Below are 24,460 nucleotides of genomic sequence, written 5' to 3' on the forward strand. Positions count from 1 at the left end.
CACCCAACAAAAACATCCAAAGCCTTTCCTATTTATTCAAAGGGAAGGCAAGATTCTGGCACAGCTTTCACTACTCTAGTGTCACAATTGCACTCTTACTTTCACTACGCGTGCACCCAGCTTTCTCAATAAAGCTTCATGATTCTCAAGTATTCACAGCCTGTAGCTGTAAAGCCATCAAAGTATATCCATCCAGAGATTACAGACTGCATTCACTAGTCTAAGCAGTGTCACTGTGCTCCAACATATTTGTTTCTTTCCCAATAGCTCAGTAATCAAAATTTGCCTTCAACCTGGTAGGAACAAAGGAAGCGTATTACAAGCTTGTGTGACTGATAAAGAAACAGCCTCACTTACGAAATCACTACACATAAGTCACAAACAGAAAGATGCAGTAGGTCCTCTTATCCATATTTGTGAAACATCTGAAGTTAGTTCAGGCAGTCTTTCAACCTACCTTCTCCATGTGAACTTACATTTAAACACATCTACAATGCAGATTTTGTTTCTTGTTTAATCATCCAAAACAGCCTTGTAGAACTTTGTTAATATAGGAGTTCCTCAAAATATGGAGCTACTGCATTGTGATCCTACTGTGAGCAAGATTATCAAATGGTAGTCAACAGCATGAAGCATCTTTCAACAGTTCTTACATGTACACGAGACTGCCCCCAACCATTGCTGATTAACAGGGTTCATCAGTACTCCCACACCAAGACTGCTGTGTGAAATGATCTTCTGCAACATGCTGCGCTAGGTTTTTTAAATCTATACGAATCTTTAAAACATTTTTGTCCCTATTGTCAAAGGCTGGACAAATACAGGACAGCTGCCCAGATCTTCCCACATAATACTGATGCCAGCATACTAGTGCATCACTGCAGACAGACAGCTCAAAACAACTGAGCCGAAAACCAAAATACTGTGAGGATATGCTTAATTCTTAACAATAATCCTATAAAGGAGCAAACAAAACCAGCATCACTTAATTCTGTAGGATGTAAGTGAGGTCCTTCTGCTTTGTTGAATTTTCTTTAGATTTGGGTTGACTACTGCGACCCATCTGTGCAGAGAAGGCTCAGGCAGCAGTCAAATGCAATATATTTTTAGTGATCTGTCAAAGACCTCTCACTTCCTAGCATGCTTATCAGGAAAAAAAATGTAGTTACAGGCAGGCAACAAACAGTAAGATAGTATTTTCCATAGTCAAAAAACGTACACAAGCAAGTGGAGTTTTTATAGTGTGTCCGGGCTCCTGATTAAAGTAGATTTATGTGCAAAATGCTATGCAAATAACAGAGATAGACATATATGTGTAGCTATTTCTAGTCACAACCCATAAAAAATGCAAAAATTAACATTTTTGTCCTTCCTCAATGTATCTTCTTAAAGTAGCAGAGCACACCCACAATCAAAAAAAACCTCACCAAACCAGAATCTGACTATGAGCAACTCAGAGGCATAATTTTTAAGTAAATAGTCCCCAGGAATTGAATTAAGTCTGAAATACAGGAAAAAGATTTCCATGTAGAGTATCATTTCCACTGTCAAGGCCAGGCTGCTAACCCTCATTTCTGCAGGTACACAGTTACTATTTGCACACCTGAGCAATGGCTGGGAATACACTGATCTTGTTTCAGTTTTGGACGAACATTACCCTGTCTGCTGCTTTGAAGAGAAGGCAAATCAGCGATGCCACAAGTAGATGAATTTAAGGATCAAGCCCAAGACTGCATTTAACAAAGATCTAATTTATTTCTTCTACATTTCATGCCTTTTTAAAAGTAAAGGGAAGCTAGTTTTAGTTTTCAACCTTAGGTGTAATATGGAAGCAAACCAAGACAGCCAGCACTTCAAAAGGTCACCACTTTAAGCAATAATACTCACTGTTCATTTATTTCAAAAAGTTGTGGTTAACCTGAACTGCCAACAGATTTTCTTCATACTTTCTATAAAGCTGTTTCAGATCCATTCAGTTCCATTAGAAGTTACTTTTGTATACTACAAATAAACAGAAGGATCTAAGACATGGGAAACTGATACTGTTTTATTTACCAGCGCACTTCTAGAGAAAACTGCAGTCAAATCTGGCTCTCACCACGCTATTCTAATTTATTCTATCAATCAATCTATCTATTCTTACTACACCACTCAAAGTTAAAACTGTACACAATTAACTTTCACTGAGAGTGTCAGAACCTGATGAAGTAGCTAAACTGAAGGAGATAAAGTATCTCGGAAAGTGTATAAAAATAAGTTAAAACCAGAATACTATGTGACTGAAAACTGTATTTTACAGTAAAAAAAAGAATCACAACATGTCATTAAAACACCCATACGTAATTGTTACACTTCCTTAAGTGTCTAATAATAATCCATACTAGCAACATGTCTTGCAAATCAGTGCTAATACCGGTCTTGACAAAAAAAAAAACACCTCAATTTTGTCCTGCCAATGGAAAACATCATCAAAAGAGTCCTCAAATGAGTTAAAGCTTGGCTAAGTAGATTGCAGCTAGTTTCCATCATCTCAGAGACACCATGCATTCTTTATCAAAATGTCTGTACAGCTTTTTAGGAAGTCAGTATGTACAAGCTTAAATCCAAACAATTAAGGAAATGGTTCTCACAGAACGAGTGAAGAACAGATGAGCGTGGCAGAAGGAACACAGTGAGCTTTGTCAGTTGAGAGAGAGGAATGCTCTGGGGATTATTGTGCTAGATAAGATCTACATTCACTTCTTATTTCATATATTTCCCTAGAGTGGCCGCAGAAAATTTTACTAAGCCTGAGTCACTGCATCTTCCTGTCTCACAGGGGAGATGTAAACAGACGTATTCAGAGAATACAACTGCTACAATAAAAAGCATCATACAAACAAACAACAAACAAAATTTATCGGGATTTTGCATGTGGCTATTATAGGACTGCTGATTTTTTCACCCACCCCCAAAATATTTTTTCTGAATTTTTTCCAAAAAATGGCCACCAACGTTTGATTAACACCAAATTAAAAATGTCTTTCTGCAAGTCTTCCTTACTCACCACATGAACAGAACTAAAATACCATCTCCAGTTTACCTCTGCACTTCAAGTGAAGTGTACTGTTAAATTCATATTCTTAAACATGAAGAAAGAAGTTTGACAAGAACAAAGTTTTGTTGTAAGCTGGTATTAATGTTGTGGCGATACAAAAATACATATCTCTAGAAATAACTAATGATCAAAGTTCAGCAGAATTTTATCTCATTTTATATATCTGATTTTATTATGCATCATTCATTCTTAGTCTCAATCTAACAGCACAGATGCACTTAAATAGATTTTAAAAATCTACCGACTGATGGAAGTTATCTATCTAAATTTCTAACAGGTATCATTATTTTAATAAGAATCTATGCAAATCAGTCAGACTGCATTTTATGTCAAAGATTAAAGCAACAATTTTGATTTCACATACATGGTCAGTCCTCTATGCAATAGCTTAAGAGGTCCAGCCTCCTCCATGGTGCTAACACAGCCATTCATGCAGCAAACGGGATCAAGGTACAGATATGGTTGAGAAACAATTCTGTGAGGGAGAAAAGTCATTTATGAACTGACAGATCCATGTATTTTACCATTACACAAACTAGAAAAACGGACACAGCATGAACTGCTTAAGTGGCGTGGCTACTGAAGTGCACTTCAAATCAGATGGTCATATTTAAAAGGCTCTTCATCTTTACACAAGTCAAACAACTCTTCTTACCATCAAAATGAAAATAATACTGAGCCTTCACCTCCACCTTTCTTTTCTCCCAGTTGCAGATCAGCTGACTGTACATCCTAACCCAATTCACTAGTCCTCCAAAAATCTGGCAACTCATTATATGCCTCTCATTGCAAATTCACCTGTGTTTGTATATTTAATGTCTCCAAACAGTCAAACGTCATGTCTGCTTTGGCAATACAGCAAGATCTGAGCAACCATTTCAAGGACAGCTTCTGATCTGCTCTTCACCTCCTCAGTCATGTGAGACAGGAGGTTCAGCAGAGGCATCGCAGCTCTTCACCTTTCAGTTACAAAACTGAAGACAGTGAAAAGGAGAAGTCAATTATTAATTGCAAGAGGAAAGCAGAAGAGTGTGAGCAGGGTTGCCAGGTTCCCACTCTGCAAGCTCCCACTTTCATTGCAGAAATTAATCCACTAACAGAAATACTCAGAACTACACAGCAGTAGAAAAACCTCAACACATTTTTAATTAACTTTTATAATTTGTACATACTAAATAGTAGCACCTGCCTTTAAAGTATTAAATGCATTACCTCTTCAAATTACGACAAGTTGCTAAGATGAATACTTAGGTCATATTTAATATTACCTGTAATACATGTCTGTCCTTTCTATTCAATGTAGCCTACACAATTAAGTCTTTTTATTCTGTTTTACAATGCCTGGTACAATGAGCCTGTAACTGAGACTCCTGGGAAATTGTCAAGGCAAATGAAATAAATTGATACAAAATCTCTATCAGTTATGTGCAAGTATTATTACAATACAGGTTATGCACTGTATACAAGAATTAAATCCACTGATTAGGATAAAATCTTTGTCGAGGATAACACCACCTAGTTACATTATATGCAATAACATTAAAATCAGGTAGAAATACAACCTCCATCTACTTAAACTAACAAATCAAAGAATTACCAACCAATTGCAAAAGAGCTGTACTCAAATTTACGTCCTCCAAACTTCTTACAGATAATTTTTGTTCCTTCAAGATAACACAAATTTAGCTATGCAGTATACCACTTTCAAGTTTCACGAGCCAAGGTTGTTATTCTTCCTATCAATTTAGCACTTCATCCCCCTGAAGTGACACAGATTTAAGAGCTATTTGGATGTGGAAGGTCTGCAAATATTCCTGTTGTGGAAGACTCAGAAAAAAAAATACAACCAAGGCCATATGATGTTTACTGATAAAATGTTTAGGGAAAAGAAGATTCTTCTCTAACATAAGAAAGAAGTGGTCAAACTTCCCTAAAAAAACAAAACAAAACAAAACACCAAATCCAAGCATTTTTAAGATTTTCACAGTTACCCAGTTTTTCTTTCCCTGACATCTCTCCTTGTCTCCTACAATCCATACCCTCTGAACATCACTTCACTCATTCTTCCACCCTCTGGATTGCACAGCGTCTGCCTCATGCTGAAGCCAGAAGTTGAAGCAGACCGGTTCCTACAATCTGTTATCTCCCAAAACAGACTAACAGGAAGAGACTAAGACTACAGCCACAGTTAGAGAGACAGGAGAAACAGCTCAGATTCATACAAAATAACCTCATACATTTAAGTGATTCAACAAAAATATTACTTTAATAATAATACTATTTTAAGGAGTTCCTCCCCCTTCCTACCTTCCCATCCCAGCACTGCAGGTTTTCTTTGTTTTTTTCAGATTGGACCAGTTTCTTGAACCATCTCATTATGTACCCCACCACAGTTATACTGGCATAACCAACAGACAGGACACAACATACTACAGTGTCGGAGCAAACAGTTAAGAACTCCTTCAATTCATTATTTATTTTTAAGTCCTCTATCACTAAGTCTTGACCTAGAGCACTTAAATTGGTTGACTCTCACCAGCTCCCCCATGATGTCCATGAAAGCCTTCCAGAATTTCTCCTTCCGTGTCAACTTTATGCATGTAAGGTGATTAAACTTCTAACACACCTCAGTTATTATATAAGTCTGAAATTATATGGTATAAACTCAGGCCACCGTATCCAACAAACAACATACTGTAACCTGTCACTTTACATTGCAGGCACCTAACTGTGCACTTCTAAGTTCTGCTGCCACAGCCAAAGACATGGTGATCAACAGTAGTCAGACCACACCACAGTCACAAAATTAACTCTTAATGAGCATAACCAGTTACAGAAATGAACAAGCTACAACTGCAGATCTTCTCACAACACAGGTCTAAAGCTTTCTCCTCCCCCACCGATTACAGCAGCACCACAGTGAGTGTCAGGCAGTATTTGAGGTGTTGATGGAGACACTTGGAAAGTTGATGCATGAAGCTTCTACTCTGTGTATTCCATCTCATATTCTGGAGCATATAACCTGAAGTCAGCAGTTGAAAGCAAGAGGAGGGAGGAGCACCAGAGAAGAAAACCTCTGTAAATACAGATTAGTGGAAGATAAAAAAGATGCTGTACTCTGAGCGTAATTTTTAGAAACGCTAGAGTTAAGATTTCAAAATAAAGACAGAAGGAGCTTTAGATGGCCCACTACTCTGAGAATCAGCCCCATCACTCTGTTAAACTTGAGTTTCCTGCCATCATTCACCCTGTACAGCAAGAAGAGAAAAACCAAAACCAGAAGACTCCACTGTTTCTTTCTCCATTCTGTCTCCCCTCAAGAGGGAGGCAAATAAGGAGGGACAATTAACATAGTCCATACATGATAGATTATACATAATAATTCCATAATGCTAACATATTCCTAGAATTCTATTACAAGACCATAAAGATGAGACTACATTTCCTCCCTTGCTCTAAAACATCCAAACATTCAATCAAAAAATGTAAAGTTTGCTACCTTGTTTCAGCTAGGAAGATTACAAGTCACTGACTATTACCTTGAGAATTGCTCCTGATTTAATTCTTTATGTCTTGTTAACCAACCAGGCAAAAGGATCTTACTCCTCAGCTTACTTCAGAAAGGCAATGTACACACAGAGCTCATGAGGACAAATTTCATCAGTAAACACAGCCTAAAAGTCTTTATAAACACTACTGTTCCATGGATAAGCAAGGAAGTTTATTTCCTAATTCCTCCTCTTGTCCATATTTCGGAGCTTCCTGATCCTGCTTCTTGTTGAGCTGAGAGATGTGCTTTCCCCAGTGAGCTTGATCCAGATTCACTCAATTCATGTTTTTCCAACCAACTTCAACCGGCTTTTGATTAGGCTAGAGTACAGATATAATTAACCTCTTCTCCTCCCCTTGCCACTTTCAGCAGCTCTGTTGTATATACACACCCCTTTGGTTTTCCACAAATTCCACCTTTCAAACCTACCGCAAATTATATTTCTGCAAGGCAAAAAGACAAGGAGACACAAAACGATCACGTGACAAGTCAAATTTATACATCCTAATTGCAGGATACCACCACAATCATTCAAAAAAACCCCATGTAGTCAACTGAGCAATTCTCAAGAAATCAAAGTTTTGTGTCTGATAACTGGAAGATGAGGAGACATCAAATGTAGAAGAGGCATCATAGGGAAGTACACCAGAGCAAAAGGGAAAAAAGACCAGAAGGCAAAAATCACTACTCTGCTCCTCAAACAGCAGTAAACACAATGCTGACTTTAGTCAGAAGTGCAGAGATGCAGAATCCCACACTGCAGTGGACCTCCCTGGCTCATCACCAGAGCCAATTCCCTACCGCAGCTGGCAACCAAACAATTCAATGTCAGTAAAGATCTCCTCATGCACTCTCACAGTAACAGGAATGCTAAGGAAGGCAAAGGAAGGATGCTTCTCCATTACAGTGCAGTGATTTGGAGGGAAGGGGGGTAAGGATAGCACAGTTCAGGTTTTGTATGCAAAATAAATAGCATCACTTTGGAGCGATTCTTGATTATGCTCCTGCTACTTCCGCTCTCCAGCAGTACAGAAGAAAATCTGCCACTCAGTGATGCCCTGAGATACAAAGACAATCTGCTACCACCTTCTGTAACAATTCTGCCCAACTCATTTAATTCACTAACTGCTAAGCGTCTACCATAGTTTTCAAGACCTATCTAAAAGACAATTTTAAGGAAGCAATATGCACAAGGTATAGTCAGGATTAAGAACATCAGAAAATCTGAAGAGTACAACATTCCATGCAAATATGTGGGGGAAGGGGAAGAAGGCAAACTTCCACATGCATGAAGTGAGACAGGGAAAACTTACAGTGACAAACCAAAATGTACGCCATATGACAGAACACTGTTGACTTCACTCTTTTTTTTTTCCCCTTGAATGCAAGATGAGAAACAAAAGGAAAACACATGATAATAAAGAATCACAGGATCAATTAGTCTGGAAAAGACCTTTAAGATCATCTAATAAAACTGTTCACCTAATTCAAGTCCGCCACCAAACCATGCCCTTATGTGCCACATCTCCATGTCTTCTAAACACCTCCTCCAGGGATGGTGACTCAACCACTTCCCTGGGCAGCCTGTTCCAGTGCCTGACGACCCTTTCAGTGAAGACATTTTTCCTAATACCCAAACTAAACCTCCCCTGGTGCAACTTGGGGCCATTTCCTCTCATCCTATCACTTGTTATCTGGGAGAAGACACTGGCCCCCACCTGCCTACAGCCTCCTTTCAGGCAGCTGTAGAGAGCAGTAAGGTCTCCCCTGAGCCTCCTTGTCTCCAGGCTAAATGCCAGTTCCCTCAGCTGCTCCTCACAAGGCTTGTTCTCTAGACCCTTCACCAGCTTCGTTGCACTTCTCTGGTCATGCTCCAGCACGTCAATGTCTTTCTTGTAGTGAGAGGCCCCAAAACTGAACTATTCGAGGTGTGGCCTCACCAGCACAGAGTACAGGGGGGCAATCACTTTCCTTGTCCTGCTGGCCACACTGTTTCGGATACAAGCCAGGAGACTGGCTTTCTCGGCCACCTGGGCACACTGCTGGCTCACGTTCAGCCGGCTGTCAGCCAGCACCCCCAGGTCCTTTTCCACCACTCTTCCCCAAGCCTGTGGCATCACGTGGCATTGTTATAAACGAAGTGCAGGATCCAGCACTGCTCCTTGTTGAACCTCATACAACTGATCTCAGCCCATCGATCCAGCCTCTCCAGATCCCCCTGTAGAGCCTTCCTTGCCTCAAGCAGATCAATACTCCCCCCACAACTTGGTGTCATCTACAAACTTACTGAGGGTGCACTTGATCTCCTCACCCAGATAATTGATAGAGACATTAAACAGGACTTGCCCCGATTCTGAGCCCTGGGGAGCCCCACTTGCAACTGGCTGCCAACTGCATTTAACTCCATTCACCTCCACCCTTCATGCCCAGCTGTCCAGCCCATGTTTTACCCAGCAAAGCACAGGCCCATCCAAGCCATGACCAGCCAGTTTCTCCAGGAGAATACCGCGAGAAACCGCGTCAAAGGCTTTACTAAGGCCTATGCAGACAACATCCACAGCCTTTCCCTCCCCCACTAAGTGGGTCACTTTGTCACAGAAGGAGATTATGCTGGTCAGGCAGGACCTGTCTTTCATAAACCCATGCTGGCTGGGCCCAATTGCCTGGTTGTCCCATACATGCTGCATGGTGGCACTCAAGATGACCTGCTCCATAACTTTCCATGGCACTGAGGCCAGGCTGACAGGCCTGTAGTTCCCTGGATCCTCCTTCCAGCCCTTTATGTAGATGGGAGTCTCATTTGCTAACTTCCAGTCGACTGGGACCTCCCTGGTTAGCCAGGACTGCTGATAAATGATGGAAAGCGGCTTGGTGAGCACTTCCACCAGCTCCCTCAGTACCCTCGGGTACATCCCATCCAGCCCCATAGACCTGTGTGTGCCTAAGTGGTGTAGCAGGTTGCTGACCATTTCCCCTTGGGTTATGGGGGCTTCATTCTGCTCACCATCCCTCTTCCAGCTCAGGGGGCTGGGTACCCAGAGAACAACTGGTCTTACTATTGAAGACTGAGGAAAAGAAGGCATTACATACCTCATCCTTTACCTCATCCTTTGTCACTATGTTTGCTCGCACATCCAATAAAGGATAGATATTCTCCCCAGCCCTCCTGTTGCTAATGTATTTACAGAAATATTTTTTACTGTCTTTTACAGCAGTAGCCACATTAAGTTCTAGCTGGACTTTTGGCCCTTCTAATTTTCTCCCTGCATAACCTCATGACACCCCTGTAGCCCCCCTGAGTTGCCTGCCCCTTCTTCCAATGGTCATAAACTCTCCTATTTTTTCCCTGAGTTCTAGCCAAAGATCTCTGTTCAGCCAGGCTGGTCTTCTTCCCCACTGGCTCATCTTTCAGCACATAAGGATGGCCTGCTCCTGCACCTTTAAGATTTCCTTCTTGGATTCCTTTGCCCTTCAGGACTACTTCCCAAGGAACCCTGTCAACCAGGCTCCTAAACAGGCCAAAGTCTGCCCTCTGGAAGTTCAAGGTGGCAGTTCTGCTGACCCCTCCTCCTCACTTCTCTGAGAATCAAAAACACTATCATTTCATGATCACTGTGCCCGAGATGGCCTCCAACAGTCACACCACCCACAGGTCCTTCGCTGTACACAAACAACAGGTTCAGTGGGGCATCTTCCCTCGCTGGCTCGCTTACCAGCTGTGTCAGGGAATTATCTTACACTCCAGGAACCTCTTAAGACTGCTTCCCCTCTGCTGTGTTTCCAGTGGACAATATAATGCTGATCAAACATTGTTCACTAAATTGATTAGATAACCATTTATGTTAAAAAAAAAAAGCGCACATACAGTGTTCCCACTATTCCAGAAAAACTCACAGGAAACACTGTTGGACAAATCAAATTTTATGGAAATTCAAGTGTATCCAGGCATTCGACCAAAGCTAACAGCAAATTGCAGATATTGAAATGGAAGCTGATTAACAACATTTCATTACAGTGTACAATGGTTTATTCCTTTAAGTTCTGGCAGGTGTGACAGCACCTATTTTTCTTTCAGCTATTAAGTTTTAGATATGTTTTTCATAGTCATTAGCGATGCTGTATATGGACACAAGCCATCTATAGTCAGCTCTGCCAATACCAAGTCTCTAGTTAATTAACAGCTATCACCAACACAGAGTTTGCAGCACATATTTTTACAGGAAAAGTTATATGAACAATACTTCCAATAAACTGTGTTAAAGCTTCTAACACAGTAGCTCCCCACACAATTTCTAAGTACTAAGCTCTTATCAGAACTCATTGGAGGGTTCTGTTTATGACTTGCAATTTACTAGCAATTAGATGACTGAGTTCATACTAGTAAAATACTCCAAAATAAATCATCATATTCCAGCACAGAATATACAATGATTCCATACACAGTTATTGGTATGAACACAGACATGTTGCATGCTCACAACAAAGAGGGAAAAGAAAAAAAAAATCATCTTCCTGGCTTTTTTGTATTTGTTGCTTCAGAAGCAGTCAAGAAATAATGGGCTTCTCAAATGGAGAACAGATCAAATCTCAAAGGGACTCAAGCCAGGGCTCTCAGACAAAGAACCTGGTAACACTTCTTCCAGTCTTCCAGTATTATCACTGGTTACAAACACTGTGGTAAAAAGAATAAACACAAAGAGCATTGGGAAAAATCACATGCATATTCACTGTCACCAGGTCAAGCAGACAAGAGGATGCTTATGCTTTCTTCTACCACTTCGTAACTCTGTTCTTGAGGAATCACTAGACAAGAGGCAGGAAAAAACAGTTTTACTGCAACATGAACGCTTAGTCATATCCAGGTAAAAACTGGAAATTTGACTGCTCGTGGTGCTGTTCACAAATACAGCACAAAGTAGTTCGAGAGTTGGTTAAATTTAATTTTCACCTTTTTTTTTTTCCTTTAAATGCAAAGAGGCAGCATATCACAGACTCTAGAACATCCTGAACTATCTATCCTCCAACAGGGCTAAACAGAACCCACTTCCGATTATACATCAGCCTCAACTTTTTCGTCTTTGATTCTGGCTTCCCAGCCCCACACACACATTTTAAAAGGAAAGGAAACCCATGTACATACATAGTGAGGAAATTCATGTTTTTCCAAGTATCCCAAACCAAACCAATACATAACTTGGTGGTAAGCAGCAGCGGAAAGGCTCAGCTGAAGAAATCTAGAGAGGTATAGCTAGACACTAGTGGGACACAGATGCACCAGCAAAGCTGTACACAGCTGTTAGACAGAATCTTCCATTTTTCCACTCAGTCAAGACTGAAGTCTAGTCAAAAACCGTAAGGGAGGGGAAGGGAGGGGACGCAGCTCAGAAGAATAACAATACTGACTTTTTTTTTTAAAATAAGAAAAGTTTGATAGAAACAGAATTGCACATTAGGATCTCATTATCAGGATACAATAGCCTGCCCTGCGTGATTTTAGACAATTACAAACCTCTGCTTACATTGTGTTTGTCTCCTCTTTGAGTAGTACTAAACAGTTTTTTTTTAAAAAAAAAAAGTATTTCTACATAGCATATCAACACTATTAGAAGTGACTAACAGTAAAGACTTCCTTTATTTTTTATTTTTTAGAAGTCCAAAAGCCAAGCCAGACATTAAAATTTTTTCAGAGCGAGATCTCACTCCAGTCAGAGAAGAAAAACCACCTTTTGCTATTGGACTGCAGTTTAATTACTTGAATGGGAAAAGTTGGTTGGTCTCAGTCCAGTCTCTACTAACAAATCAGCATGCTAGTTGGCTCTTCAGAAACCGTTGTACATAATCTTTCCTGTCTCAGAGGCCAATCGCAGGATTAAGTAACACAAATTCTCACATAGCCAGTTAAGGTACACATTGAAGCCTGAGAAGCTAGCACTGCCAAAAACGTTTCTAATCTTTCAAAGTTATGAGAACTCAGGTTCCAAAAACATTAGTCTAATACCCTTCATAAGTATAAAATATAATTGAACAGGGTATGAAAAAATAAATACATGTTTTAATTAAAAAGCTACCCCACCCAAACAGAGATCTGGCATACCCTGTGTCAAAAGGCAAGATATGCATAAGCCAGCTATAAACTCTTAAATATACCCTTATCTCAAATTATAAGGAAGCCAAGCAAGCAGCATAAAATTATTCAGGTTTATTACATATTATACCCTCATTCCAGACAGCAACCTGCCAAGTTGGTAGAATAGGAATTGTGCAGTACAATTCCTATGAAGGGACCCTTCCAAGAGCAGCAGTATTGCCATTTTGCTGTGCTTCATGGGTGGTTTAGTTAAACATGACCTAAAAAGGAAGGCAGAAAGGGGGCATGCAATGATTTTCTTTCTAACGTTATACTGAGAACCCAAAAGGATTTCTTTACGCACATTTCCGCAACAGGAAGGGGGGGGGGGGGGGGGGGGGGGAATGGACCCCCAAAACATACACACTTCACTCTTTCCCCTGCAGACTTTATACACGTATCAATCACAGACAGAACCATATTAAAAACTCTTTTACTTACACTGCTTTAAGCCTTTAAATTTAATCAGAGTATCCTTTCAAATGTAGTAAAGGAGAGGTTAATATCTCCCCAGTTCTTCAGCTGAAGATTAAGGAAACTTCTTCTGACAGTAAAAGGAGGGTTTTTTTTTTACAACTAATAAAGAAGTTTTCTGTTTCATCTGAATAACCTTCAGATCTTATTTACGCATTACAGAAACAGATTTACTCCTTTAACATTCACCTCAAAACTTCTTTATGAAGAATTAGTTACCAAGTAAAGGATGAAACAACAACAAAAAGAATCCTGACCCCCTGTTAAAGACACTCACAACCAAGCTGCTCCTAGTGCTTTCATATAGGGAACCATGTTTAACCTGCCCCAGGCTGCAAAGGTATATTAAAGCATACATTTCAGCAAAACTGCAGGTTTCATCAGTTCCAAAGCCTCTGAAACCTGATTTAGAGATCAAAGCCCAAACTGTGTCAAAACACATACCATTCTACCAGAAACGACGCTAAGAGATTTAAAGCTAAGTAGTCTCAAGAATACAAACTTGCAAGAAGGCCCAAAACCCTCCCCTAGACATTTAAGTCTATTAATACAGACCGAAAGCTATCAAGCTTGTCTGAGGTCATTCCCAAAACTATAAGCAATCAGAATGTACTGTAGCAAGTCATATATTTGATATAAAAGGTGCTGTCATACTCCCACTCTGAAGGCATAGTAAGTTCGCTTGCTAATTTAACCAGAAAACACAAAAATATGCATTTCACATGCCAGCAATGTACAGAAATGAGGAAAAACTATTATTCTCTCCTTGTAACATTAAAGTTTAAGACATAGATGACTGAACTAATAAGTATATCCGTCCTTTTTTTTAATAGTAATTCTTTCTGCAGTACACTAATGCAGCTGCCTTTTTATAGGCCAACAACATAATGCAGACACAGCAAATGAAGAAATACAGCTTCAAACAACTCAAGTTAAAGTGAACTAATAGGGAACCCTTAAACACAGATTTAAGGAAAAACAACCATCCCAAAACATTTCAGCCAAATGAAAACTCACAAGTAACAATATTAAGTAGTATTTATCACATATACTTAAACAAATGGACTTAATTAAGCATCACAATACCCATCTATAAGCCTCAGAAACCAAAGTTATCTAACAAAAAAGCAGTCTAGAAAACAGGTGAAAAAAGTCTAGCTCTTCCCGAATTGAGTTCGGCCAACATGCTACAAACCTAACCCAGAGGCTGCTGCATCTCCATCATGCAGTCACTCTATTGCTCTACAAATAAACAGGGTAAAGGTGAGCCAACTGCTATATGCACACCTATTGATCAGGAAGCATGCTAAAAAAAATCAAACACTCCGAAGAATTACCCATGGGTGAATCAACCAATGGCAACAAGTTACACACACATGAATAGCTTTCAAAATGATAACTGAACACAGAAGGCTCTGAAACTGAACCTCAATCCCCTTGCAGGTGTACCTCTTATTTTTTTTCTTTTCAAAAGAAGGATTAAAAGAAGCCACCCTGAAACAGTATAGGAAACATTCGGCTGCAATTCAATCAAACTGCCTGCCCTTTTAATGAAGGGGGGAATGTTACTAATAAGATAGCATGCACAAAAAATAAAGGATTCTGATGGTGCAAAATCTACCTACAGAGACAACCACTTGTTGATTCACATACAAATGTGCTCCTATTTTCAGCTTAGTAACAGAGTGCCGGTATCATTAGACAGCTCTGATACATAGGTTAAAACACGAAGGTTACATAACTTTCTCTTATTTCTTCCTTGAAAGGGAGGAAAAATAGCTTCCAACTGCAGTCCTAAACACGGCTTCCAGCAAAGTAAGAAGCATTAACAAAAGAAAATCTGATCCTCACAGCAGCCCCAACACACTACATCCTATCTCTGCAAATGAGCAGTGTAGAGTTAACTCTACAGAAAGAAAAAAAGCACCACGAATCTCAAGCATTCACAACACAGCCCGTCCACCTACTGCAACTTGTTCTTCTCCGACATTTTTAATCAGTTGCCCCTTCAACGGAAGCGCCAATCGCCACATCCCCATAAAAACTTCACAGTTCTTGCAAAACACCAATCTTTTGGGACAGGAAAACAGGTGTGCACCTCACCACGGAGCACGAGGGCCTCTTTCAACACACATCAACACAAACATATTTTCTTCAAAGAAAAAAAACAAGGGGGGGGGGGGGGCTTAACCATGCTACGAAGAGAACTTCCCAAGAGCCCTTTCTCAAATCCTCCTCATACCCAGCACTCGCTCTCCAACTCACGGAGGAGATCCCCACATTCCCTCCCACACAACCCCTCGCACTGCCGGAGGAGCCTCGGCCTCCCCAGCGCTAGCACCGGGCCCCCCCAGCAGCTCTCCCTCCCCAGGCCTCCCCCGAACCCCAGCACCCCGCGGCGCGGCCCGGCCCGGCCCAGGCGCGGGTGCCCCTTACCTGCGACCCTCCCTCCCCACCTCCCCCCGCCGCCTTCCCCGGTGCCCCCCGCCGCCGCGGGAGGTACCGGCGGGGCGGGGGCGGCTCAGCAGCGCGGGCGGCGGGGCACCGCGGCGGGCCGGGGGCCGGGCCGGGGGGACCGCGGGGGCCCGGGGGCGTCTCGCTCCATTCTCCCCTCACCCCACACACACAGAGGCGCACACACACAGGAAATAACACGGGGTCAGCTGACCCCCGCCAGCCAATGGCAGCGGGCGCTGGGGAGCAGCGCGCGCCAGCGGGAACGGCGCGAGGCGGCGGGTCCCGGCCGGGCGAGGGAGCGGGGAGGGGAGGGGGAGCGGCGCGTGCGCGCGCGCCTGTGTACATGTCTATGTGTGCGCGCGGCAGCATGGGGGGGGGGTGGGGGGGGGTGGGCTCTCCCACCACGCGCCCGCTTAAAGGGGCCGCGCAGCGCCGGGAGGAGCCCGTTGAGGGCGCCTCCCCGCCGCGGGGCCGGGGAAGGGCAGCGGCAGGCCCGGCCCGTGGGCTGGGAGCGGGCGGCACCGCCGCCGCCGCACGTGGGCGAGGCACGCCCGGCGCGCGTGTCACGCCCCAGCCCCCCGCGGCGGCGGCCCCCGAGGCCCCCGCCCGGCGGCCCAGCCCCGGCGGCGCGGAGGCAGGGCGGCGGGCCCCCTCAGCCTCTTCGGGGGCGGGGCCGCGGCAGTTTCCACGTCCATCCCCTCATAAATCAATACCGAGTTATTTTAAGAACCGAATTTATTCCGTTTGGCCGCTCCTCCCCACCAGGCCCCCTCCCAGGCGGGGTGCAGGCAGCTGCGGCGGGCCCGGGAGGGCTGCCGGCGGGGCGGGGGAGCCCCTTCCCCGGCCCGCAGCCCTGGCGGACACCCCGAGCCGGGGCCAGGCCGCAAGCCGGGGCTGGGCGCGCCCCGAAGCAGCGGCGCCGCGCGGAGCTCGGGAAACAACATGGAGGCTGCGGGCGGCCGGGCGCGCGCCGTGCCAGCGCGGGGCACCGGCGGCGCGAGGGCTCGGCACGCGCGGCTGCGCCCAGTGGGGCCGGCCCCGCGCCCCCCGCCGCTCCGGTGCCTCCCGGACGATTAGAGACGGGGCTGCGGGCGCTTCCGAGGCCCCCGTCAGCCTTAAATGCGGGAGTGAAGCGTGTCCGGTTCGACTTCCGCGCTGCAGAAATGATTAAGCTTTTTGGAGCATATTCGCTGGTCTTTAGGTTTAATTTTTGAGAGTGATGGGGCAAGGAGACTGGTGGAGGGGGCAGCCCGAGAGCAAGGATGCAGCGCCTGTCAAATCATCATCTCCTTCATTTAAGCCTGCATGCCAGCAAAGGAAGCTCTGTATGACACTACAGTTTCCTCCATCTGCCACTCAGAGCATCTCACGTGAAAACGCAGGAGGCTGGCAGCCTGAGCAGCTCGAAGTGCTGGGCAGAGAAAGCTCGAACATCATTTAAACCTCACTTTGCCAGGAACTTTACAAAGCAGATATGACAGCTTCAAGACAGTCTGCCCTGCTTCCCAAGCTCTGTTCCCCAAATCCTCAGCAAGCCTGATTCTGAGAGAAGGCCCATGCTCATAGTTCATCCCAAAAAGCAACAAACTGCTTAGGAGGCCTGTGTTGTAAGCACAACCGGCTGACAACTTCACTGATGGTTCCTCCACAGGTGACTTGCTCTTTATGTAAAATAAACACAAACCACCACATCTTGTACCATGCATTATCTGTCAAAAATAATTCAGAGCCCGGCTGAAATTCCATCTAGGCACGACTGCAATGATGGCAATAGTCTGGGGAAAACAACCAGAGCAGACAACAATTACACGTGCTCCTACCCTTTGTCTTTCAGGTTCACAATTCACCAGTGTTGGGGACTCCGCAGCTGCCAGCTGGGCAAGTCACGCAGCGGGAGTGCCCACGAAGGACTTGCCTGCTCCTCCACCCCCCTCTGGACTCAAAAGGCAACAGCTCCTTTTGGAGGCAAGCCTTCTGCTCTGATCTGTGCCTTCTCTCGCAGATGAGATTACTGAAATGTGCCCTGCATCAGCTACCTGGGAGCTGCAGCTGGAGCACACAGACGCTGCCTTATTGCATGCTCTTGCAGTATGGTGTGCCCCTGCTCTCTTCAGCACTTGTTGCCTATTTGCATGTAGCATTTAAGGAATGGTGGTTCACTTACGGGAGGTGGAGGTCATTGCTTCCTTCGCCTGAAGAAGAGGATCCGACAGCACATTCACTGTGACAAACTGTGAGGTTGCTCTAGTCGCAAACAGCCTTAATCTTGTTGACTGCCATGGCATGCTAAGAGCTTGGTTAGAGCAGCATTCCCTCTGGGGATCCAGGGCTGTGATAAAAGCTGTAATGGGGTGGGGGAACTCGATAAGGTTTTTATAATTTGATTTTGCATTATCTGTTTTCTGATTTTGAAGTGAAACGTCAATTGAGGTCAATCCTTTATGTAGATTTATAAGGTTACAGCACTCTACCTTAAGTTAAACTTAAACTTACCTTAAGGTAAAACCTTTCTGTGTATACAAATACATAAGAAAATACCTTATCTATAAAATCTTGGTATATCGAGATTTTTTTTTTTTACTGAATGTCCAAAATGAAGTTGCAGCATACATAGAAACAGTTTTGTACAATGCTCAAAAAGGCACTATAAAACTACAAGAACAGCTAACATTCACAAGTCAAACATTTTTCAAAGGACCAAAAATAAGTGAATTAGCATACTTAAATACCTGGATCTCTAGTCTGCTGCACAACAACATTTCCCATCTCCACTAATGAGTACTTATAGGTGTTACAAGGGAAGTACAAGAGGAGATGCTTTTTAAAATATTTAAAAGCTCGTAACTGTGTGGCTGATTTTAAGGCATGAAATGAAGTTTAAAAAAACTTCATGCTATAAATACAGGTAAATGCCACGCTATCGTCAGCTGTTGTACTACAGTAGGCATCACTGGTAATATAAAGGGTCATTAAAAGCGCAGAATGAAAACAAAGTTACCAAAACTATATTAGTTAAATATCACACAAGCAGAGACACAATATCCTTTGTAGCTTTTGAAGTGATGTATCAGGCTTTAATGTACAACCCCACTGAGCTTAATGGAGAACTTGATTCTCTCAGAAACTAATTTTTGGCTGTCTGCAGACTCCGGATGAAAAAACACTGTCATTAGTACACCTTGTTCACATCACCGAGTTTTTCTTTGCCACTGAACATTTCACTTTATTTCCAGAATGAAGAAATTCAACATCCTGACTTGGCCATTCAGTGACAACTACTTGACCACCATTAGTTACACACAAAGTAATTTTTAAACTAAAACAGTTAGGACTAATGAAGAAAGTAACCTCCATCATGCTATTAGGGCTCTGATCCTGCAAACACACAATCAGGCGGGAAGCTAACACTCATGCAAACAGTTCTAGTTCAGGGTAAAGTCATCAGCAGTATTTATCTACATGCTCTTAAAGCAACTTACAAGCAAATCACCCTTCAGTTCTGAAAAGAAGAAAAAACCCAAGGATTTAAGGCCAAAACTGGTTACTTACCAAAACAAACCCTTAAAAGGATCCATTTTCAAATCAATGCAAGAAACTAAACTGGTTTGCAAGTACATTTCCAGCAAACATATTCCATCATTGAAGAGTTAAGCGCTATAAATTCAGCAGATGCGCTACACCACAGTTGTAAGAAAGACTGAAGTCTCTGGTTCTAGTGTAAGAAAATCAGCTCAGCCCTAATTGTACAGAGCCATTATGGTACTACCACAACAGAAACCTTCCAAATCCTACCCATTTCCACCCAGACACCCTCCCCCCAGCTCCTAATCAAAGTGCTTCCAAGGACAGAGGCACAAACAAGGCAGAGACAGTCAGGAAAATGGCCTCAAAACTTGGCACCCTCCTCTACAATGGATGGGAGATTCCAGGCAAAATAAAGCCCCCTGACTAGCCCCTGGGGTTAGTGCCACTGCTCCTACCAGTGCTGCTATTGCAGCACACATGCAAGCAATGTTGACTCTTTTCTTGTACATGAACTCTGTAATGGCAAAAGCAAACGTTTTTTCCCTGTTATGCCTTAATATAAAGCTTACCTTGCACATCCCTTTCCCCTCTACCACAGATCCCAGAGAAAAAAGGTCCTTCTGACCCCGAGAGGACTGACAAATGGAGATAGAGAGTCTCCTTCTGTCTTTGAGGTCACCACTTCTGATCTAGCCATAATGCAGTAATTACTCAGTTTGTGTGGCTCTCCAGAAGCATACATTAGCAGCTGGGGGGGAGGACGACACAGGGGACAGGATGGAAGGATGACACCATTCCTGACCTCAACCACCTCTCATCTCCACACACTCTCTGTCTGACCTCACTCTGCCTGGAAGGGGGGAGGACAGCAAGTGATGCAGCTTGCAGGATCGAGAAGGAATTGTCAGGTAACATACGCTCGAAAGATTCTGAGCACCCCAGTGTTTCTTAGAGGAAAGATGATTTCTGAATGCAGCTGGTGGGGTCCTCTTGAGAGACGACTTCTTTACAAAAGGTTTCATTCCTGATGAAAAGCACTGAACTAGCAGCACCAGGAGGCTGAAGTCTCTGCAGAGTCAGGCACGCAGATTTCTCACAGGCACGGCACCTGTCCCCTCAAAGTACTACCCTTATCCTAATCCTTTCCCCCGTTACACAATTTTATGTCACGCACAGGCTCACCACTGCACTTTTGCAGCTTTCATCTAAAGGCACTTAGATGCTACGGGAATGGGCATTAGAGGCTAGCTTGAAGATAGATAATACAAAAGATGACAGCAAGATCGGGCACCTACAGGTCACGCAACCAGGGACTGAAACTTATATTCACGGTGGGACAGCTACATCTTTAAGCAAGTGTAAAGCAAGGGCAGCTAGCCTGTTTCTCTTTCTCCAAGAAAGACATCAGCATGGCTGCATTCATTAACATTTCCTACCTCTCTTCCTATCTAGCCCCAGGATTTCCCATACCTTCCTCCTGTTTCTTTTGCGCTTACTTCAGATAAAAAGTGTTACATCTGACCCTACACAAGGGAGAAGCCATATCAGACATCTCCCAAGGAATTGCAACGAAGACAGGGAGGGCTCTCCTCTCATTAATTCACCAATATTGAACTTTTCCCCTTAAGACAGCCAAAGGATCTGTGTGCTTGCTGGAAAGTATTTTGGACAAGCACAGATTCTCAACATACTGTCATGTCTCAGCTGCATCACTTGGAAGCTGCTATCCTTCAGACACAAAAATGCTATCCTCTCCATAAACCATAGTGTTAAGTCCTGCAACCCAATTCCTGCAACAGAGCAACAACTGGGTTGGAAGACTTTGGAGCACCTCAAAGGAAGGAAAACGATAGGTAGGTAGCATGAATCATAGCAGAAGAAATATTAAAATCACCTATATGGGAGACAATTCTGCTCCATCTTTTAATACTGCAACACTTCTGTCCTCTCATCTTCCTGCTATAAGCAGCTGATTCATGAAAGTAAGATCTTTGTACCTTAAGACCTGCTCAGCTGCTTCTGCTTATTCCTTTTACCTTCTGCCAAAAAGCTGCTTCTGGCAGAATCAGAATTAGTTGCTGTAAAAGTAATTGTGATGCTGCAGACAAAAGAATCCAAGTCTAGTAAAAAAAGCGAGAAAAAACAGAAGCTGGGCTTTTGAGGAAAAACAGACCAACGGACCACATTTCCATGTGTATGTCCAAATAAAGGTGGAAATTATAATAGAAAGTCACATAAACAGGATTCTCTAGCAAGACTGTCTCTAACACGGCAGAAAAGGCCATTAACAAATCTTCATTATCTGAATTGCTAAACATATCTAAATAAAAGGAGAAGTTCAAATATTAGAACTCATATTTTTTTAAATGGTCTTACACAAAACCAACTCTGCCTTGCCTCAACATATTTTACAGAAAGGAATTTATTTATTTATTTTTTTGCTTTTACTTCTGCTGGCCTTTTACAGAGGTTTCATTTGGGGGGGGTGGGGTGGTGGTGGGGTGGTTTCTGCCTACAGGGAAGCGTGAATTTCCAGGCTTAACAAGCTTAAATCCCCATGACATATAGTCCCCAATTTTAAAGGCAACTATGATTCTGATTCTTACTTTGCTCCCTGTTGGTTTCCTCCCCGATGCATGCAATAGCTGTTTTGAATCTTGGCTGTTCCAACGGGGTGGTGGCAGGAAGTCCCTGAAGGAACAGCATTAGTTCTTCCAGTCACCTTGCAGCTACCGTGCTCCAGAATTCAGGCACATGGAACAGCACATGAGAAGGGCTTGCAGCAGCAAGAGGCAAAGCAGAGGGCATCAGACTATACCAAAACCAAGAGGTCGTCCACATTCGTCTGGTATGAAGGCTGTATTTATACTGGGTAATCTAAGGGTCCACTGAAGATACATGTTGCATGAAATCTCATTAGTTTCTTGTCACAGAAACCAATTTCTGCTTTTTCTGTCATGTATAGGGATGTTCTCTGGTCCCATTTCAGCAGCAAGATTCATTTATAAAGAGTATTCTTTTAAGCTTCACCACAGTTTACTTATATATCTCCTATTGCTAACAAAACACAAGAAAGAAAAAAAACCTACTTCAAATATGACCACTTTAATTACTTTGTATCTTGAGACTCATAAAAGTACATTCAATGCTCAAATCCTCTAATTCTACATTTCAGAAGACATTAATGTCTTATTTTAGTACTCTGCATTACTTCTAAGTCACATTCAAATCCAAGTCAGAATAGTGCACACGAGAACATAGAGAACTTTCAACTTTAAAAACAACATATTCAACCATTTATGAGCACTACCAAGACATTTGGCAGTGGGGGAAAGAAGTGTATTTTGATTCATGTCACCTAACCTAAGCAACAGGGATGCCTTAAAAGCTACCAGGTAACAGAGGTAACCATCCTGGGTTAAGAAAATCAGCATTAAACTTTGCAGAGTGGACAGACCTATTTTGGGGGAGTCAACCTTCAGGAACTTGTTTCTATTTCAGGATTCAAGGGACTCTTCCAGTTGCCTGCTTAAGTTCAGGTTCAGACTAACAAACCTCTGCTTGTATATTGGTGCTTTCATCATCCTTGTTGAAAAGATTATCTTCTGCAGCTGGGAATCCTCCTGGCACTCACATTTGTCCTGAGAGGTGATTAGGACTGAAGGCCCCCTATTTAACTTGTCTGTAAACGTGCTCAGAGTAATTAGACCTAAACAAAACACTGTTGGTTCTATCAGGGCCCAGAAAATAAGATGGGCACTTCTTAGGACATCACCAGCAAGAACAGAAGCCTCAGCAAGAACAATTCATGTCAACCTACCAACTCAATGGGTCTCCACTGGTTTTAGCAAGTTTTAGAAATAGCCCAAACCCACAAAGAGAAAACAAACTATCCCAACACAAACATTTTCATGAGGAACAGCAGCATACAAGGAGGCTGCAGTCCTCAAGGTGGTCCCCTAATAACCCTGGCTGAAGCCAGGTTTAATGAAGAGACTCTGCTTACGTTGGCAGAGAGAAAGCATTTCACCAGGGGTGAAATTTCACATTCCCTGGGGTACCTGCCCACAGCTCAAGGATCCTTCCCCCAGAGCTAAGCCTTTCCATAAGAGAAAGCGTGGGGTGAGAGAAGGGACAACTCTCTTCACCAAAACCAGCAATGCTTTGAAATCTTACAGTGAGATTTATTCCACGGGCTGAAGATCAAGGTGTCAGGTTATTCCTAATATTGATGAAAAAGGGTAGTCACCCTATTTACAATAAGCTAGCATTATCTCATCTGAGAAACAGTAAGTCAGCAGCTAGCCTTAAGTGATAAGCAGAGGGGTTTCCTTAACAGTCCTCTTCATTGAGACTGATGCTTAAAAAAAAAAAAAAAAAAAAAAGAGGGCCAGAAAAAAGCAGTAGTGGTTACAAGAAAGGGAATATTTTAACAGAAAGGGGGAGGGGGGGAACCAATTAACACTTTCAGCTCATTCCTCTTCCCCACTACCTAGAAATTCTCCTCCAATACAAGCATCACCTGCCTAGGGCTTTTTGAGAGACCCTCGCACATCCTCACTGATTACTTCCCCTACTCAGGGAGACAGACTGTCCTTTACCCTAAATGCTTTTATGCTCTTGATGAGGTCTCTTACCCAGCTGGATCCTGCCTCCTTCTCCCACTGCAATCTCTGAGCCTGAGAGAAGACACCTGGGGACCTTCCACTTTGCTTAGGAAAGAGATTTAATCCTTTCATGTCCTAGCATGGGGTTGAAGTGATGCATGCCTCCCCCCTCCCCAAACACACATGGTTACAGTCCTGTGCGACAGATGTCCCCAGCTGAAGAGAAATGAAAGGAAAGGGTTTTCTCCACTGTTTTCTGCTCTTTCAGGACTCATTTAAAAGCAGGTGTAGATAAAGAACTGAGGAAAACCCCATAGGGGACAATCCTGACATACCCAGACAAGACAATGAGGCTTAAAATCTCTTCTTTATCTTATCTTAGCTAAATCGAATCCCCGATGTCCTCTGCTCCCAGTTTCACCGGGACCATTTTGCTCATTGTCCCCCACCTCCCAGGCTCGCATGCAGTGAGTGTCCAGTCCCACTTGATCACCTCCACTTCTGCCCTTCCTGGTGCCAGAGGTCCAAAGCAGGACCCTCCCACAGTGGGGCATTTGGCTTAATCCTGCAAGGGGGCTGCGGGGTGATTCCAGGCTTTGCTTCCCAGCCAAGCCCGGGTTGTG

General features: G+C 43.3%; 1 protein-coding gene across 10 annotated transcripts in view; it reads right to left on the minus strand.

Moving 5' to 3' along the window:
- TCF20 (transcription factor 20) overlaps positions 1-24,460 on the minus strand; it is a 135,504-nt gene that overhangs the window by 48,482 nt on the left and 62,562 nt on the right. The window contains exon 3 of one of the 10 annotated variants that reach the window (XM_080393088.1): positions 17,870-18,046. The exons of 6 other annotated variants lie outside the window; for them this stretch is intronic. The gene's annotated coding sequence lies outside the window, so the exon portion shown is untranslated. Of the gene's footprint in view, positions 1-3,461; positions 3,573-13,215; positions 15,643-15,684; positions 15,857-17,869; positions 18,047-24,460 lie in introns of those variants that run through there. 3 more of the 10 variants (XM_080393087.1, XM_080393091.1, XM_080393086.1) reach the window with 3 other exon arrangements.

This window comes from Falco punctatus (genome assembly GCF_963210335.1).
Source record: "Falco punctatus genome assembly, chromosome: 6".
Lineage (NCBI taxonomy): Eukaryota > Metazoa > Chordata > Aves > Falconiformes > Falconidae > Falco > Falco punctatus.